Consider the following 20,822-nt stretch of genomic DNA (forward strand, 5'->3'; position numbering starts at 1 on the left):
GTACACATCAATAACATGTATATCACATATACCTTTGTTCACCTTGCCATCCTTCTTATCCGCCAAATACTTGGGGCAGTTTCGCTTCCAGTGACCAGTCTGCTTGCAGTAGAAGCACTCAGTTTCAGGCTTAGGTCCAGGTTTGGGTTTCTTCTCTTGAGTAGCAACTTGCTTGCCGTTCTTTTTGAAGTTCCCCTTCTTCTTCCCTTTGCCCTTTTTCTTGAAACTAGTGGTCTTTTTGACCATCAACACTTGATGCTCCGTCTTGATTTCTACCTCGCAGCTTTCAGCATTGCGAAGAGCTTGGGAATAGTCTTATTCATCCCTTGCATATTATAGTTCATCACGAAGCTCTTGTAGCTCGGTGGCAGTGATTGGAGAATTCTGTCAATGACGCAATCATCTGGAAGATTAACTCCCAATTGAATCAGGTGATTATTATACCCAGACATTTTGAGTATATGCTCACTGACAGAATTGTTCTCTTCCATCTTGCAGCTATAGAACTTATTGGAGACTTCATATCTCTCAATCCGGGCATTTGCTTGAAATATTAACTTCAACTCCTGGAACATCTCATATGCTCCATGACGTTCAAAACGTCTTTGAAGTCCCGATTCTAAGCCATTAAGCATGGTGCACTAAACCATCAAGTAGTCATCATATTGAGCTAGGCAAACGTTCATAACGTCTGCATCTACTCCTGCAATAGGTCTGTCACCTAGCGGTGCATCAAGGACCTAATTCTTCTGTGCAGCGATGAGGATAAACCTCAGATCACGGATCCAATCCGCATAATTGCTACTAACATCTTTCAACACAATTTTCTCTAGGAACATATCAAAATAAACACAGGGAAGCTACAACGCGAGCTATTGATCTACAACATAATTTGCAAAATACTACCAGGACTAAGTTCATGATAAATTTAAGTTCAATTAATCATATTACTTAAGAACTCCCACTTAGATAGACATCCCTCTAATCCTCTAAGTGATCACGTGATCCAAATCAACTAAACCATGTCCGATCATCACGTGAGATGGAGTAGTTTCATTGGTGAACATCACTATGTTGATCATATCTACTATATGATTCATGCTCGACCTTTCGGTCTCCGTGTTCCGAGGCCATATCTGTATATGCTTGGCTCGTCAAGTATAACCTGAGTATTCCACGTGTGCAACTGTTTTGCACCCGTTGTATTTGAACGTAGAACATATCACACCCGATCATCACGTGGTGTCTCAGCACGAAGAACTTTCGCAACGGTGCATACTCAGGGAGAACACTTCTTGATAATTAGTGAGAGATCATCTTATAATGCTACCGTCAATCAAAGCAAGATAAGATGCATAAAAGATAAACATCACATGCAATCAATATAAGTGATATGATATGGCCATCATCATCTTGTGCTTGTAATCTCCGTCTCCGAAGCACCGTCGTGATCACCGTCGTCACCGGCGCGACACCTTGATCTCCATCGTAGCATCGTTGTCGTCTTGCCAAGCTTGTGCTTCTACGACTATCGCTACCGCTTAGTGATAAAGTAAAGCATTACATCGCGATTGCATTGCATACAATAAAGCGACAACCATATGGCTCCTGCCGGTTGCCGATAACTCGGTTACAAAACATGATCATCTCATACAATAAAATTCAGCATCATGTCTTGACCATATCACATCACAACATGCCCTGCAAAAACAAGTTAGACGTCCTCTACTATGTTGTTGCAAGTTTTACGTGGCTGCTACGGGCTTAAGTAAGAACCAATCTCACCTACGCATCAAAACCACAATGATAGTTTGTCAATTTGACTCCATTTTAACCTTCGGAAGGACCGGGCGTAGCCACACTTGGTTCAACTAAAATTGGAGAAACTGTCACCCACAAGCCACCTTTGTGCAAAGCACGTCGGGAGAACCGGTCTCGCGTAAGCGTACGCGTAATGTCGGTCTAGGCCGCTTCATCCAACAATACCGCCAAACCAAAGTATGACATGCTGGTAGGCATTATGACTTATATCGCCCACAACTACCTTGTGTTCTACTCGTGCATATAACATCAACATATAAAACCTAGGCTCTGATACCACTGTAGGGTTTCGAACCGTAGTTAGGAAACATAACCATCTTTGTTTAACGAGCTAGTCAAGTAGAGGCATACTAGTGACACTCTGTTTGTCTATGTATTCACACATGTATTATGTTTCCAGTTAATACAATTCTAGCATGAATAATAAACATTTATCATGAAATAAGGAAATAAATAATAACTTATTATTGCCTCTAGGGCATATTTCCTTCAGTCTCCCACTTTCACTAGAGTCAATAATCTAGATCACATCACCATGTGATTAACATCGATAGTTCACATCATCATGTGATTAACACCCATAGTTCACATCGCTATGTGATTAACACCCAAGGAGTACTAAGGTGTGATCATGTTTTGCTTGTGAGAGAATCTTAGTCAACGGGTCTGTCACATTCAGATCCGCATGTATTGTGCAAATTTCTATGTCAATAATGCTCTGCATGGAGCTACTCTAGCTAATTGCTCCCACTTTCAATATGTATCCAGATTGAGACTTAGAGTCATCTGGATCAGTGTCAAAGCTTGCATCGACGTAACTTTTTACGACGAACCTTTTTGTCACCTCCATAATTGAGAAATATTTCCTTATTCCACTAAGGATAATTTTGACCGTTGTCCAGTGATCTACTCTTAGATCACTATTGTACTCCCTTGCTTAACACAGTGTAGGGTATACAATAGATCTGGTACACAGCATGGCATACTTTATAGAACCTATGGCTGAGGCATAGGGAATGACTTTCATTCTATTTCTATCTTCTGCCATGGTCGGGCTTTGAGTCTTACTCAATTTCACACCTTGCAACACAGGCAAGAACTCTTTCTTTGACTGTTCCATTTTGAACTACTTCAAAATCTTGTCAAGGTATGTACTCATTGGAAAAACTTATCAAGCGTCTTGATCTATCTCTATAGATCTTGATGCTCAATATGTAAGCAGCTTTACCGAGGTCTTTCTTTGAAAAACTCCTTTCAAACACTCCTTTATGCTTTGCAGACTAATTCTACATTATTTCCGATCAACAATATGTCATACACATATACTTATCAGAAATGATGTAGTGCTCCCACTCACTTTCTTGTAAATACAGGATTCACCGCAAGTCTGTATAAAACTATATGCTTTGATCAACTTATCAAAGCGTATATTCCAACTCCGAGATTCTTGCACCAGTCCATAGATGGATCGCTGGAGCTTGCATATTTAGTTAACACCTTTAGGATCGACAAAACCTTCTAGTTGCATCGTATACAACTCTTCTTTAGTAAATCCATTAAGGAATGAAGTTTTGTTTATCCATTTGCCAGATTTCATAAAATGCGGCAATTGCTAACATGATTCGGACAGACTTGAGCATAGATACGAGTGAGAAAATCTCATTGTAGTCAACACCTTGAACTTTGTCGAAAACCTTTTTGCGACAATTCTAGCTTTGTAGATAGTAACACTACTATCAGCGTCCGTCTTCCTCTTGAAGATCCATTTATTTTCTATGGCTTGCCGATCATCGGGCAAATCCATCAGAGTCCATACTTTGTTCTCATACATGGATCATATCTCAGATTTCATGGCCTCAAACCATTTCGCGGAATCTGGGCTCATCATCGCTTCCTCATAGTTCGCAAGTTCGTCATGGTCTAGTAACATGACTTCCAGAATAGGATTATCGTACCACTCTGGTGTGGATCTCACTCTGGTTTACCTATGAGATTTGGTAGTAACTTGATCTGAAGTTACATGATCATCATCATTAGCTTCCTCACTAATTGGTGTAGTAGTCACAGGAACAGATTTCTGTGATGAACTACTTTCCAATAAGGGAGCAGGTACAGTTACCTCATCAAGTTCTACTTTCCTCCCACTCACTTCTTTCGAGAGAAACTCCTTCTCTGGAAAGGATCCATTGTAAGCAACGAATATCTTGCCTTCGGATCTATGATAGAAGGTGTACCCAACATTTTCTTTTGGGTATCCTATGAAGACACACTTCTCCGATTTGAGTTTGAGCTTATCAGGATGAAACTTTTTCATATAAGCATCGCAACCCCAAACTTTAAGAAACGACAACTTTGGTTTCTTGCCAAACCATAGTTCATACAGTGTCATCTCAAAAGATTTAGATGGTGCCCTTTTAACGTGAATGCAGCTGTCTCTAATGCATAACCCCAAAACGATAGTGGTAGATCGGTAAGAGACATCATAGATCGCACCATATCTAATAAAGTACGGTTATGATGTTCGGACACACCATTACATTGTGGTGTTCCAGGTGGCGTGAGTAGTGAAATTATTTCACATTGTTTTAAACTGAAGGCCAAACTCGTAACTCAAATACTCTTCTCTATGATCAGATCGTAGAAACTTTATTTTCTTGTTACGATGATTTTTCACTTCACTCTAAAATTCTTTGAACTTTTCAAATGTTTCAGACTTATGTTTCATCAAGTAGATATACTCATATCTGCTCAAATCATCTATGAAGATCAGAAAATAATGATACTTGTCGCGAGCCTCAATATTTATCGGACCACATACATCAGTATGTATGATTTCCAACAAATCTGTTGCTCGCTCCATTGTTCCGAAGAACAGAGTCTTAGTCATCTTGCCCACGAGGCCTGGTTCGCAAGCATCAACTGATTCATAATCAAGTGATTCCAAAAGCCCATCAGCATGGAGTTTCTTCATGCGCTTTACACCAATATGACCTAAACGGTAGTGCCACAAATAAGTTGCACTATCATTATTAACTTTGCATCTTTTGGTTTCAATATTTTGATTATGTGTATCACTACGATCGAGATCCAACGAACTATTTCCATTGGGTGTGTAACCATATAAGGTTTTATTCATGTAAACAGAACAACAATTATTCTCTGACTTTAATGAATAACCGTATTGCAATAAACATGATCAAATCATATTCATGCTCAACGCAAAAACCAAATAACACTTATTTAGGTTTAACACTAATCCCGGAAGTATAGGGGAGTGTGCGATGATGATCATATCAGTCTTGGAACCACTTCCAACACACATTGTCACTTCACCCTTAACTAGTCCCTGTTTATTCTGCAACTCCCGTTTCGAGTTACTAATCTTAGCAATTGAACTAGTATCAAATACTGAGGGGTTGCTATAAACACTAGTAAAGTACACATCAATAACATGTATATCAAATATACTTATGTTCACTTTGCCATCCTTCTTATCTGCCAATCACTTGGGGTAGTTCCGCTTTCAGTGACCAGTCTCTTTGCAGTAGAAACACTTAGTCTCAGGCTTAGGACCGGACTTGGGCTTCTTCACTTGAGCAGCAACTTGCCTGCTGTTCTTCTTGAAGTTCCCCTTCTTCCCTCTGCCCTTTTCTTGAAACTAGTGGTCTTGTCTACCATCAACACTTGATGTTTTTCTCGATTTCTACCTTCGTCAATTTCCGCATTATGAATAGCTTGGGAATCGTTTCCGTTATCCCTTGCATATCATAGTTCATCATGAAGTTCTACTAACTTGGTGATGGTGACTAGAGAATTCTGTCAATCACTATCTTATCTGGAAGATTAACTCCCACTTGATTCAAGCGATTGTAGTACTCAGACAATCTGAGCACATGCTCACTAGTTGAGCGATTCTCCTCCATCTTTTGGCTATAGAACTTGTTGGAGACTTCATAGCTCTCAACTCGGGTATTTGCTTGAAATATTAACTTCAACTCCTGGAACATCTCATATGCTCCATGACATTCAAAACGTCTTTGAAGTCCCGATTCTAAGCCATTAAGCATGGTGCACTAAACTATCAAGTAGTCATCATATTGAGCTAGCCAAACGTTCATAACGTAAAGCATTACAGCGTGATTGCATTGCATACAATAAAGCGACAACCATATGGCTCCTGCCAGTTGCCGATAACTCGGTTACAAAACATGATCATCTCATACAATAAAATTTAGCATCATGTCTTGACCATATCACATCACAACATGCCCTGCAAAAACAAGTTAGACATCCTCTACTTTGTGGTTGCAAGTTTTACGTGGCTGCTACGGGCTTAAGCAAGAACCAATCTTACCTATGCATCAAAAACCACAACGATAGTTTGTCAAGTTGGTGCTGTTTTAACCTTCGCAAGGACCGGGCGTAGCCACACTCGGTTCAACTAAAGTTGGAGAAACTGTCACCCGCAAGCCACCTATGTGCAAAGCACGTCGGGAGAACCGGTCTCGCGTAAGCGTACGCGTAATTTCGGTCCGGGCTGCTTCGTCCAACAATACCGCCGAACCAAAGTATGACATGTGTAATTTTAATGCTACGACACCAATATGATAAATAACGTTATGAACGTTTAGTGCACCATGCTTAATGGCTTAGAATCGGGACTTCAAAGACGTTTTGAACGTCATGGACCATATGAGATGTTCCTGGAGTTGAAGTTAATATTTCAAGCAAATACCCGAGTTGAGAGATATGAAGTCTCCAACAAGTTCTATAGCTAAAAGATTGAGGAGAATCGCTCAAGCAGTGAGCATGTGCTCAGATTGTCTGGGTACTACAATCGCTTGAATCAAGTGGGAGTTAATCTTCCAGATAAAATAGTGATTGACAGAATTCTCTAGTCACCATCACCAAGTTAGTAGAACTTCGTGATGAACTATTATATGCAAGGGATAACGGAAACGATTCCCAAGCTCTTCGTAATGCTGAAATTAACGAAGGTAGAAATCGAGAAAAACATCAAGTGTTGATGGTAGACAAGACCACTAGTTTTAAGAAAAGGGCAGAGGGAAGAAGGGGAACTTCAAGAAGAACGGAAATCAAGTTGCTGCTCAAGTGAAGAAGCCCAAGTCTGGTCCTAAGCCTGAGACTAAGTGCTTCTACTGCAAAGGGACTGGTCACTGGAAGCGGAACTGCCCCAAGTATTTGGCGGATAAGAAGGATGGCAAAGTGTACAAAAGTATATTTGATATACATGTTATTGATGTCTACTTTACTAGTGTTTATAGCAACCCCTCAGTATTTGATACTGGATCAGTTGCTAAGAGTAGTAACTCGAAATAGGAGTTGCAGAATAAACAGAGACTAGTTAAGGGTGAAGTGACGATGTGTGTTGGAAGTAGTTCCAAGATTGATATGATCATCATCGCACACTCCCCTATACTTTCGGGATTAGTGTTGAACCTAAATAAGTGTTATTTGGTTTTTGCGTTGAGCATGAATATGATTTGATCATGTTTATTGCAATACGGTTATTCATTAAAGTCAGAGAATAATTGTTGTTCTATTTACATGAATAAAACCTTCGATGGTCATACACCCAATGAAACAAGTTCATTGGATCTCGATCATAGTGATACACATATTCATAATATTGAAACCAAAAGATGCAAAGTTAATAATGATAGTGCAACTTATTTGTGGCACTGCCGTTTAGGTCATATTGGTGTAAAGCGCATGAAGAAACTCCATGCTAATGGGCTTTTTGGAATCACTTGATTATGAACCACTTGATGCTTGCGAACCATGCCTTATGGGCAAGATGACTAAAACGCCGTTCTCCGGAACAATGAAGCAAGCAACAGATTTGTTGGAAATCATACATACTGATGTATGTGGTCCGATGAATATTAAGGCTTGCAGCAGGTATCATTATTTTCTGACCTTCACAGATGATTTGAGCAGATATGGGGATATCTACTTGATGAAACATAAGTCTGAAACATTTGAACAGTTCAAAGAATTTCAGAGTGAACTGGAAAATCATCGTGACAAGAAAATAAAAGTTTCTACGATATGATCGCAGAGGTAAAATATTTGAGTTACGAGTTTGGCCTTCAATTAAAACAATGTGAAATAGTTTCACTACTCACGCCACCTGGAACACCACAGCATAATGGTGTGTCCGAACATCATAACCGTACTTTATTAGATATGGTGCGATCTATGATGTCTCTTACCGATCTACCACTATCGTTTTGGGGTTATGCATTAAAGACAGATGCATTCACGTTTAAAAGGGCACCATCTATGTCCGTTGAGACGACACAATCTGAACTGTGGTTTGGCAAGAAACCAAAGTTGTCGTTTCTTAAAGTTTGGGATTGTGATGCTTATATGAAAAGTTTCATCTCGATAAGCTCAAACTCAAATCGAAGAAATATGTCTTCATAGGATACCCAAAGGAGACAGTTGGGTACACCTTCTATCACAGATCCGAAGGCAAGACATTCGTTGCTAAGAATGGATCCTTTCTAGAGAAGGAGTTCCTCTCGAAAGAAGTGAGTGGGAGGAAAATAGAAAACTTGATAAGGTAATTGTACCTTCTCCCTTATTGGAAAATAGTTCATCACAGAAATCTATTCCTGTGACTACTACACCAATTAGTGAGGAAGCTAATGATGATGATCATGTAACTTCAGATCAAGTTACTACCGAATCTCGTAGGTAAACCATAGTGAGATCCGCACCAGAGTGGTATGGTAATCCTATTCTGGAGGTCATGTTACTTGACCATGACGAACCTATGAACTATGAGGAAGCGATGATGAGCCCAGACTCCGATAAATGGCTTGAGGCCATGAAATCTGAGATAGGATCCATGTATGAGAACAAAGTGTGGACTTTGGTGGACTTGCCTGAGGATCGGCAAGCCATTGATAATAAATGGATCTTCAAGAGGAAGACGGACACGGATAGTAGTGTTACTATCTACAAAGCTAGAATTGTCGCAAAAGGTTTTCGACAAGTTCAAGGTGTTGACTATGATGAGAGTTTCTCACTCGTATCTATGCTTAAGTCTGTCCGAATCATGTTAGCAATTGCCGCATTTTATGAAATCTGGCAAACGGATAAACAAAACTGCATTCCTTAATGGATTTATTAAAGAAGAGTTGTATGTGATGCAACAAGATGGTTTTGTCAATCCTAAAGGTGCTAACAAAATATGCAAGCTCCCGCGATCCATTTATGGACTGGTGCAAGCATCTCGGAGTTGGAATATACGCTTTGATAAGTTGATCAAAGCATATAGTTTTATACAGACTTGCGGTGAAGCCTGTATTTACTAGAAAGTGAGTGGGAGCACTACAGCATTTCTGATAAGTATATGTGAATGACATATTGTTGATCGGAAATAATGTAGAATTATTCTGCAAAGCATAAAGGAGTGTTTGAAAGGAGTTTTTCAAAGAAAGACCTCGGTGAAGCTGCTTACATATTGAGTATCAAGATCTATAGAGATAGATCAAGACGCTTGATAAGTTTTTTCAATGAGTACATACCTTGACAAGATTTTGAAGTAGTTCAAAATGGAGCAGTCAAAGAAAGAGTTCTTTCCTGTGTTACAAGGTGTGAAGTTGAGTAAGACTCAAAGCCCGACCACGACAGAAGATAGAAATAGAATGAAAGTCATTCCCTATGCCTCAGCCATAGGTTCTATAAAGTATGCCATGCTATGTACCAGATCTATTGTATACCCTACACTGTGTTAAGCATGGGAGTACAATAGTGATCTAAGAGTAGATCACTGGACAGCGGTCAAAACTATCCTTAGTGGAATAAGGAAATATTTCTCAATTATGGAGGTGACAAAAAGGTTGGTCGTAAAAAGTTACGTCGATGCAAGTTTTGACACAGATCTGGATGACTCTAAAGTCTCGATCTAGATACATATTGAAAGTGGGAGCAATAAGCTAGAGTAGCTCCGTGCAGAGCATTGTCGACATAGAAATTCGCAAAATACTTACGGATCTGAATGTGACAGACCCGTTGACTAAAATTATCTCACAAGCAAAACATGATCACACCTTAGTACTATTTGGGTGTTAATCACATAGTGATGTGAACTAGATCACTGACTCTAGTAAACCCTTTGGGTGTTGATCACATATCGATGTGAACTATGGGTGTTAATCACATGGTGATGTGAACTACTGCTGTTAAATCACATGGTGATGTGAACTAGATTATTCACTCTAGTGCAAGTGGGAGACTGAAGGAAATATGCCCTAGAGGCAATAATAAAGTTATTATTTATTTCCTTATATCATGATAAATGTTTATCATTCATGCTAGAATTGTATTAACCGGAAACATAATACATGTGTGAATACATAGACAAACAGAGTGTCACTAGTATGCCTCTACTTGGCTAGCTCGTTAATCAAAGATGGTTATGTTTCCTAACCATGAACAAAGAGTTGTTATTTGATTAACGGGATCACATCATTAGGTGAATGATCTGATTGACATGACCCATTCCATTAGCTTAGCACCTGATCGTTTAGTATGTTGCTATTGCTTTCTTCATGACTTATACATGTTCCTATGACTATGAGACTATGCAACTCCCGTTTACCAGAGGAACACTTTGTGTGCTACAAAACGTCACAAAGTAACTGGGTGATTATAAAGGAGCTCTACAGGTGTCTCCAAAGGTACATGTTGGGTTGGCGTATTTCGAGATTAGGATTTGTCACTCCGATTGTCGGAGAGGTATCTCTGGGCCCTCTCGGTAATGCACATCACTTAAGCCTTGCAAGCATTGTAACTAATGAGTTAGTTGCGGGATGATGTATTACAGAACGAGTAAAGAGACTTGCGGGTAACGAGATTGAACTAGGTATTGGATACCGACGATCGAATCTCGGGCAAGTAACATACCGATGATAAAGGGAACAACGTATGTTGTTATGCGGTCTAACCGATAAAGATCTTCGTAGAATATGTAGGAGCCAATATGGGCATCCAGGTCCCGCTATTGGTTATTGACCGGAGACGTGTCTCGGTCATGTCTACATTGTTCTCGAACCCGTAGGGTCCGCACGCTTAAGGTTTTGATGACAGTTATATTATGAGTTTATGAGTTTTGATGTACCGAAGGAGTTCGGAGTCCCGGATGAGATCGGGGACATGACGAGGAGTCTCGAAATGGTCGAGACGTAAAGATCGATATATTGGACGACTATATTCGGACATCGGAAAGGTTCCGAGTGATTCGGGTATTTTTCGGAGTACCGGGTAGTTACTGGAGAAGCAATGGGCCTTGATGGGCTTTAGTGGGAAGAGGAGAAAGGGCCAAGGGGCTGCTGCGCCCCCCTCCCCTCTAGTCCGAATTGGACTAGGGAAAAGGGGGCCGGCCACCTCTCCTTCTCCTCCACTTCCTTCTCCCTTCCTCCCCTCTTGGTGGACTCCTACTAGGACTTGGAGTCCTAGTAGGACTCCACATCCTGGCCGCACCTAGCCTTGGCCGGCCTCCTCCTCCTCCATCCTTTATATACTGAGGCAAGGGGCACCCCATGAACACAAGTTAATCCACGTGATTTATTCTTAGCCGTGTGCGGCGCCCCCAGCCACCATAGTCCTCGATAATATTGTAGAGGTGCTTAGGCGAAGCCCTGCGACGGTAGTACATCAAGATCGTCACCACGCCGTCGTGCTGACGGAACTCTTCCCCGACACTTTGCTAGATCGGAGTCCAGGGATCGTCTTCGAGCTGAACGTGTGCTAGAACTCGGAGGTGCCGTAGTTTCGGTGCTTGATCGGTCGGGCCGTGGAGACGTACGACTACATCAACCAAACGCTTCCGTTGTCGGTCTACAAAGGGTACGTAGATTACACTCTCCTCTCGTTGCTATGCATCACCATGATCTTGCATGAGCGTAGGAAATTTTTTGAAATTACTACGAAACCCAACAGAAGGAGAGGTTGGGAAGACTCCGTCCAGCAGCAGAACGACGGCGTGGTGGTGGTGGAGGAGCGCGGAACTCCAGCAGGGATTCGCCAAGCACTACGAGAGACGAGGAGGGAGAGGGGTAGGGCTGCGCCAACAGGGGAAGAACTTCGTGTGTTGGGCTGCCCCTTTGCCTCCACTATATATAGGGGGAGAGGGAGGGCTGCGCCCCCACCTAGGGTTCCCACCCCAAGGGGGGCGGCAGCCCTAGATCCCATCTAGGGTGGCGGCCACAAGGGGGAGAGGGGGAGGCGCACCTGGGGTGGGCCTTAGGGCCCATCTGCCCTAGGGTTTGCCCCCTCCCCTCTAGGAGGCGCCTTGGGCCTTGGTGGGAGGCGCCCCAGCGCACCTAGGGGCTGGTCCCTTCCCACTATTGGCCCATGTAGGCCTCTGGGGCTGGTGGCCCCACCTGGTGGACCCCCGGACCCCTCCGGTGGTCCCGGTACACTACCGGTGATGCCCGGAACATTTCCGGTGGCCAAAACCATACTTTCTATATATCAATCTTTACCTCCGGACCATTCCGGAACTCCTCGTGACGTCCGGGATCTCATCGGGACTCCGAACAACATTCAGTAACCGCGTACATACTTTCCCTATAACCCTAGCGTCATCGAACCTTAAGTGTGTAGACCCTACGGGTTCGGGAGTCATGCAGACATGGCTAAGACAACTCTCCGGTCAATAACCAACAGAGGGATGTGGATACCCATTTTGGCTCCTACATGTTCCACGATGATCTCATCGGATGAACCACGATGTCAAGGATTCTATCAATCCCGTATACAATTCCCTTTGTCTATCGGTACGATACTTGCCCGAGATTCGATCGTCGGTATCCCGATACCTTGTTCAATCTCGTTACCAGTAAGTCTGTTTACTCGTTCTGTAACACATCATCCCGTGATCAACTCCTTGATCACATTGTGCACATTATGATGATTTCCTACCGAGTGGGCCCAGAGATACCTCTCCGTTACATGGAGTGACAAATCCCAGTCTCGATTCGTGCCAACCCAACAGACACTTTCGGAGATACCCATAGTGTATCTTTATAGCCACCCAGTTACGTTGTGACGTTTGGCACACCCAAAGCACTCCTACGGTATCCGGGAGTTTTGCAATCTCATGGTCTAAGGAAACGATACTTGACATTAGAAAAGCTTTAGCATACGAACTACATGATCTTGTGCTAGGCTTAGGATTGGGTCTTGTCCATCACATCATTCTCCTAATGATGTGATCCCGTTATCAACGACATCCAATGTCCATGGTCAGGAAACCGTAACCATCTACTGATCAACGAGCTAGTCAACTAGAGGCTTACTAGGGACATGGTGTTGTCTATGTATCCACACATGTACCTGAGTTTCCTATCAATACAATTCTAGCATGGATAATAAACGATTATCATGAACAAGGAAATATAATAATAACCAATTTATTATTGCCTCTAGGGCATATTTCCAACAGTCTCCCACTTGCACTAGACTCAATAATCTAGTTCACATCGCCATGTGATTAACACTCACAAGTCACATCGCCATGTGACCAACATCCAAGAGTCTACTAGACTCAGTGATCTAGTTCACATCACTATGTGATAAACACTCAAAGAGTTCTGGGTTTGATCATGTTATGCTTGTGAGAGAGGTTGTAGTCAACGGGTCTTGCCATATTCAGATCCCTATGTATTTCGCAAAACTTTATGTCATATCGTAGATGCTGCTACCACGTTCCACTTGGAGCTATTCCAAATTGTTGCTCCATTATACATATCTGGTATCTCTACTCAGAGCTATCCGGATAGGTGTTAAGCTTGCATCGACGTAACTCTTTACGTCAAACTCTTTATCACCTCCATAACTAAGAAACATTTCCTTATTCCTCTAAGGATAATTTTGACCGCTATCTGGTGATCCACTCCTAGATCACCTTTGCACCCTCTTGCCAGACATGTGGCAAGGCACACATCAGGTGCGGTACTCAGCATGGCATACCGTATAGAGCCTATGACAAAAGCATAGGGGACGACCTTCGTCCTTCCTCTTTCTTCTGCCGTGGTCAATCTTTGAGTCTTACTCAACTTTACACCTTACAACTCAGGTAAGAACCCCTTCTTTGACTGATCTATTTTGAACTCCTTCAAAAACATGTCAGGGTGTGCGTTCTTTGAAAGTATCATCAAGCGTCTTAATCTATTTATATAGATCTTGATGCCCAATATGTAAGCAGCTTTATCCAGGTCTTCCTTTGAAAATCACTCTTCAAACAACCGTTTATGCTTTCCAGAAATTCTACATTATTTCGAATCAGCAATATGTCATCCACATATACTTATCAGAAATGTTGTAGTGCTCCCACTCACTTTCTTGTAAATACAAGTTTCTAGCAAACATTGTATAAACCTAAAAGCTTTGATCACTCCATCAAAGCATATATTCCGACTTCGAGATGCTCGCTCTAGTCCATAGAAGGATCGCTGGAGCCAGCATTCCTTTTAGCATCCTTAGGATTGACAAACTTTGATTGTATCACATACAACTCTTTCTTACAAAAACTGGTAAGAAAACTTGTTTTTGACATCAATCTATCAGATTTCATAATCGAAAAATACAGCTAATGCTAACATGATTCCGATGGACTTAAGCATCGCTACGGGTGAGAAATTCTCATTGTAGTCAACTCCTTGAACTTTTGAAAAGACTCTTTCCCACAAGTCGAGCTTCATGTACGGTAACATTACCGCCCACGTCCATCTTCTTCTTAAAGATCCATTTATCTCAATGGCTTGCCGATCAACGGGCAAGTCCACCAAAGTCCATTCTTTGTTCTGATACATGGATCCTATCTCGGATTTCATGGCTTCTAACCATTTGTCGGAATACCGGCCCACCATCGCTTCTCCATAGCTCGTAGGTTCATTGTTGTCTAACAACATGATATCTAAGACAGGATTATCGTACCACTCAGGAGTAGTACATATCCTTGTCGACCTACGAGGTTCGATAGCAACTTGATCCGAAGCTTCATGATCACTATCATTAACTTCCTATTCAACAGACGTAGGTGCCATAGAAAACATCTTTCTGTGTTGCATCACTCTCTGGTTGAAGTAAAGGTTCGACAACCTCATCAAGTTCTATCTTCCTCCCACTCAATTCTTTCGAGAGAAACTCCTTCTCGAGAAAGGACCCGTTCTTAGCAACAAACAATTTGCCCTCGGATCTGAGATAGAAGGTATACCCAATTGTCACCTTTGGGTATCCTATGAAGATGTGTTTGTCCGCTTTTGGGTTTGAGCTTCTTCGGCTGAAGCCTTAAGCATCGCAGCCCCAAACATTAAGAAACGACAATTTTTTGTTTCTTGCCAAACCATATTCATACGACATCGTCTCAACGGACTTAGATGGTGTCCTATCTAAAGTGAATGCAGCTGTCTCTAATGCATAACCTCAAAATAATAGCGGTAGATTAGTAAGAGACATCATAGATCGCATCATATCTCATAAGGTTCAATTATGACGTCCGGACACACCATTACGCTGTGGTGTTCCAGGTGGCTTCAACTGCGAAACAATTCCACAATGTCTTAAGTGATTGCCAAACTCATAACTCAGAAATTCTCATCGATCAGATCGTAGGAATTTGATCTTCTTGTTATGATGGTTCTTAACTTCACTCTGAAACCGCTTGAACTTTTCAAATGTTTCAGACTTGTGCTTCATCAAGTAAATATACCTATATCTACTCAAATCGCCAGTGAAGATGAGAAAATAGCGATATCCACCGCACGCTTCAATTCTCATTGGATCACACGCATCAGCATGTATGATTTCCAACAAGTCACTTGCCCGTTTCATTGTACCTGAAAACGGGGTCTTAGTCATACTGCCCATGAGGCATGGCTCGCATGTGTCAAGCGATTCGAAATCAAGTGACTCCAAACATCCATCGACACGGAGTTTCTTAATGCATCTTACGCCAATATGACCTAAGCGGCAGTGCCACAAGAAAGTGGTACTATCATTATTAACTCTACATCTTTTGGCGTGAACATGTGTATTACCACGACCGAGATTCATTGAACCATTCACATAGGGTGCATGACCGTGAAAGGTATTATTCATGTAAACAGAATAACCATTATTCTCTAACTTAAATGAATAACCGTATCGCAATGAGCATGATCTAATCATATTCATGCTCAACGTAGACACCTGATAACATTTATCTAGGTTCAATACTAATCCCGAAGGCAGATGGAGCGTGCGATGGTGATCTCATCAACTTTGGAAACACTTCCAACACACACACCATCACCTCGCCCTTAACCAGTCTCCATTTAGTCTGTAGCTTTTGCTTCAAGTCACCAATAATAGCAACTGAACCGGTATCCAATACCCAGGTACTACCAGGAGTACTAGTGAGGTACACATTAATAAGACGTATATACTTTGAAGTTGCCAGCCTTCTTATCTACCATGCATTTGGGGTAATTCCACTACCAGTGACCGTTCCCCTTACAATAGAAGCACTTAGTCTCGGGTTTGGGTTCAACCTTGGGTTCCTTCACCGGAGCGGCAACTGGTTTGCCATCCATGAAGTTTCCCTTCTAGCCCTTGCCCTTCTTGAAACCAGTGGTCTTGTTAAACCATCAACACTTGATGCTCCTTCTTGATTTCTACCTTTTGCGGTCTTAAGCACCGTGAACGGCTCCGGGATCAACTCCATCCCTTGCATGTCATAGTTCATCACGAAGATCTAGTAGCTTAGTGATAGTGGCTAGAGAACTCTATCAATCACTATCTTATCTGGAAGTTTAACTCCCACTTGATTTAAGTGATTGTAACACCCAGACATTCTGAGCACATGCTCACTAGCCGAGCTATTCTCCTCCATCTTGTTGGCAAAAGAACTTGCCAGAGGTCTCATACCTCTCAACACAGGCATGAGCCTGAAATCCTAATTTCCGCTCTTGGAACATCTCATATGTCTTATGGCGTTCCAAACGTCATTGGAATCCCGATTCTAGCTAAGCCGTAAAGTATGGTGCACTAAACTATCAAGTAGTCATCAGGATGTGTCTGTCAGGTGTTCACAACATCCACAGACGACGTTTTAGGGTTTTGCACATCGAGCGGTGCATCAAAGACGTAAGCCTTCTGTGTAGCAGTGAGGACACTCCTCAGACTATGGACCCAGTCTGCATCATTGCTTACAATATATTTCAACTTGGTCTTTCTCTAGGAACGTATTGAAATAGGGAGCAACAACGTGAGCTATTTATCTACAACATATTTGCAAAGATAATTTAGACTATGTTCATGATAATTGAGTTCATCTAATCAAATTATTTAATGAACTCCCACTCAGATAGACATCTCTCTAGTCATCTAAGTGAAACATGATCCGAATCGACTAGGCCATGTCCGATCATCACGTGAGACGGACTAGTCATCAACGGTGAACATCTCATGTTGATCGTATCTTCTATACGACTCATGTTCGACCTTTCGGTCTTCCGTGTTCCGAGGCCATGTCTGTACATGCTAGGCTCGTCAAGTCAACCTAAGTGTTTCGCATGTGTCCCGGGGCCATGTCTGTACATGCTAGGCTCGTCAACACCCGTTGTATTCGAACGTTAGAATCTATCACACCCGATCATCACATAGTGCTTTGAAACAACGAACCTTCGCAACGGTGCACAGTTAGGGGGAACACTTTTCTTGAAATTTTAGTGAGGGATCATCTTATTTAAGCTACCGTCGTTCTAAGCAAATAAGATGTAAAACATGATAAACATCACATGCAATCAAATAGTGACATGATATGGACAATATAATTTTGCTCCTTTTGATCTCCATCTTCGGGGCTCCATGATCATCGTTGTCACCGGCATGACACCATGATCTCCATCATCATGATCTCCATCATCGTGTCTTCTTGAAGTTGTCTTGTCATCTATTACTTCTACTACTATGGCTAACGCTTTAGCAATAAAGTAAAGTAATTACATGACGTTTATGTTGACACGCAGGTCATAAATAAATTAAGACAACTCCTATGGCTCCTGTCGGTTGTCATACTCATCGACATGCAACTCGTGATTCCTATTACAAGAACATGATCAATCTCATACATCACATATATCATTCATCACATCCTTTTGGCCATATCACATCACAAGGCATATGCTGCAAAAACAAGTTAGACGTCCTCTAATTGTTGTTGCAAGTTTTTACGTGGCTGCTATAGGTTTCTAGCAAGAACGTTTCTTACCTACGCCAAAACCACAACATGATATGCCAATTTCTATTTACCCTTCATAAGGACCCTTTTCATCGAATCCGATCCGACTAAAGTGGGAGAGACAGACACCCGCTAGCCACCTTATGCAACTAGTGCATGTCAGTCGGTGGAACCAGTCTCACGTAAGCGTACGTGTAAGGTCGGTCCGGGCCGCTTCATCCCACGATGCCGCCGAATCAAGATAAGACTAGTAACGACAAATAAATTGACAATATCGATGCCCACAACTGCTTTGTGTTCTACTCGTGCATAGAAACTACGCATAGACCTAGCTCATGATGCCACTATTGGGGATCATAGCAGAAATTTAAAATTTTCTACGCATCACCAAGATCAATCTATGGAGTAATCTAGCAACGAAGGGAAGGGGAGTGCATCTACATACCCTGTGTAGATCGCTAAGCGGAAGCGTTGCAAGAACGCGGATGAAGGAGTCGTACTCGTAGCGATTCAGATCGCGGTTGATTCCGATCTAAGCGCCGAACCACGGCGCCTCCGCGTTCAACACACGTGCAGCCCGGTGACGTCTCCCACGCCTTGATCCAGCAAGGGGAGAAGGAGAGGTTGGGAAGACTCCGTCCATCAGCAGCATGACGGCATGGTGGTGGTGGAGGAGCGCGGAACTCCAGCAGGGATTCGCCAAGCACTACGAGAGACGAGGAAGGAGAGGGGTAGGGCTGCGCCAACAGGGGAAGAACTTCGTGTGTTGGGCTGCCCCTTTGCCTCCACTATATATAGGGGGAGAGGGAGGGATGCGCCCCCACCTAGGGTTCCCACCCCAAGGGGTGCGGCAGCCCTAGATCCCATCTAGGGTGGCGGCCACAAGGGGGAGAGGGGGAGGCGCACCTGGGGTGGGCCTTAGGTCCCATCTGCCCTAGGGTTTGCCCCCTCCCCTCTAGGAGGCGCCTTGGGCCTTGGTGGGAGGCGCCCCAGCCCACCTAGGGGCTGGTCCCTTCCCACTATTGGCCCATGTAGGCCTCCGGGGCTGGTGGCCCCACCTGGTGGACCCCCGGACCCCTCCGGTGGTCCCGGTACACTACCAGTGATGCCCGAAATACTTTCGGTGGCCAAAACCATACTTCCTATATATCAATCTTTACCTCCGGACCATTCCGGAACTCCTCGTGACGTCCGGGATCTCATCCGGGACTCCGAACAACATTTGGTAACCGCGTACATACTTTCCCTATAACCCTAGCGTCATCGAACCTTAAGTGTGTAGACCCTACGGGTTCGGGAGTCATGCAGACATGGCCGAGACAACTCTCCGGTCAATAACCAACAGCGGGATCTGGATACCCATGTTGGCTCCTACATGTTCCATCATGATCTCATCGGATGAACCACGATGTCAAGGATTCAATCAATCCCGTATACAATTCCCTTTGTCTATCGGTACGATACTTGCCCGAGATTCGATCGTCGGTATCCCGATACCTTGTTCAATCTCGTTACCGGCAAGTCTCTTTACTCGTTCCATAACACATCATCCCGTGATCAAATCCTTGATCACATTGTGCACATTATGATGATGTCCTACCGAGTGGGCCCAGAGATACCTCTCCGTTACACAGAGTAACAAATCCCAGTCTCGATTCGTGCCAACCCAACAGACACTTTCGAAGATACCCGTAGTGTACCTTTATAGCCACCCAGTTATGTTGTGACATTTGGCACACCCAAAGCACTCCTATGGTATCCGAGAGTTGCACAATCTCATGGTCTAAGGAAACGATACTTGACATTAGAAAAGCTTTAGCATGCGAACTACACGATCTTGTGCTAGGCTTAGGATTGGGTCTTGTCCATCACATCATTCTCCGAATGATGTGATCCCGTTATCAACGACATCCAATGTCCATGGTCAGGAAACCATAACCATCTATTGATCAACGAGCTAGTCAACTAGAGGCTTACTAGGGACATGGTGTTGTCTATGTATCCACACATGTACCTGAGTTTCCTATCAATACAATTCTAGCATGGATAATAAACGATTATCATGAACAAGGAAATATAATAATAACCAATTTATTATTGCCTCTAGGGCATATTTCCAACACCTGGAGTATCACAACTTGTGTTTCCTTTAGGTTAAATGATATAGCTACTTGGATTCTAGGATGGAGACAACTTTGGCACTCGAATTTATGATGTTTTGATCTAATCTTAATAGCTTGCATGTTCCCCATGTGGATATAATCACGAATACGATACATGTGGATCAGAGTTAATTTTGGTGTCCCTCCCAAGAATGTTATGAGTACAAGATCATCATGGGAGGATGGTTTGGATTAATTTGAAGGAAAGGTAACTGAACCTGTTTGCAAAGCCGACAAACTTGACAGTTTAAAGACACCTCTAGAGACATATCCAAGAATGCCACATCAAACTAACAATGAGAGACAAGAGCCACATGAGTGACAAAGACGATGCCACAAAGAGTCGGTAGATGAGGAGAGGCGGAGAGACTATCGATGTTGTTATCATAGGGAAGGTGAAGCAAGTCAAGCTCCTAGAGGGCCCGGTAGTTATACCATCGAGGGCCTAGAACAAGTAGAGCATCCGTGTGAGGATCCTAATCAAAACAAGAGGTAAAGTCAAGAATGACCCTACAACTAGAGTCAACAATCTAACCACCTGGAATGAGCTGCATGGATCGAGGAACATGAGCAAAACT

This window comes from Triticum urartu, chromosome 1, assembly GCF_003073215.2.
Source record: "Triticum urartu cultivar G1812 chromosome 1, Tu2.1, whole genome shotgun sequence".
In the NCBI taxonomy this organism is placed as follows: domain Eukaryota; kingdom Viridiplantae; phylum Streptophyta; class Magnoliopsida; order Poales; family Poaceae; genus Triticum; species Triticum urartu.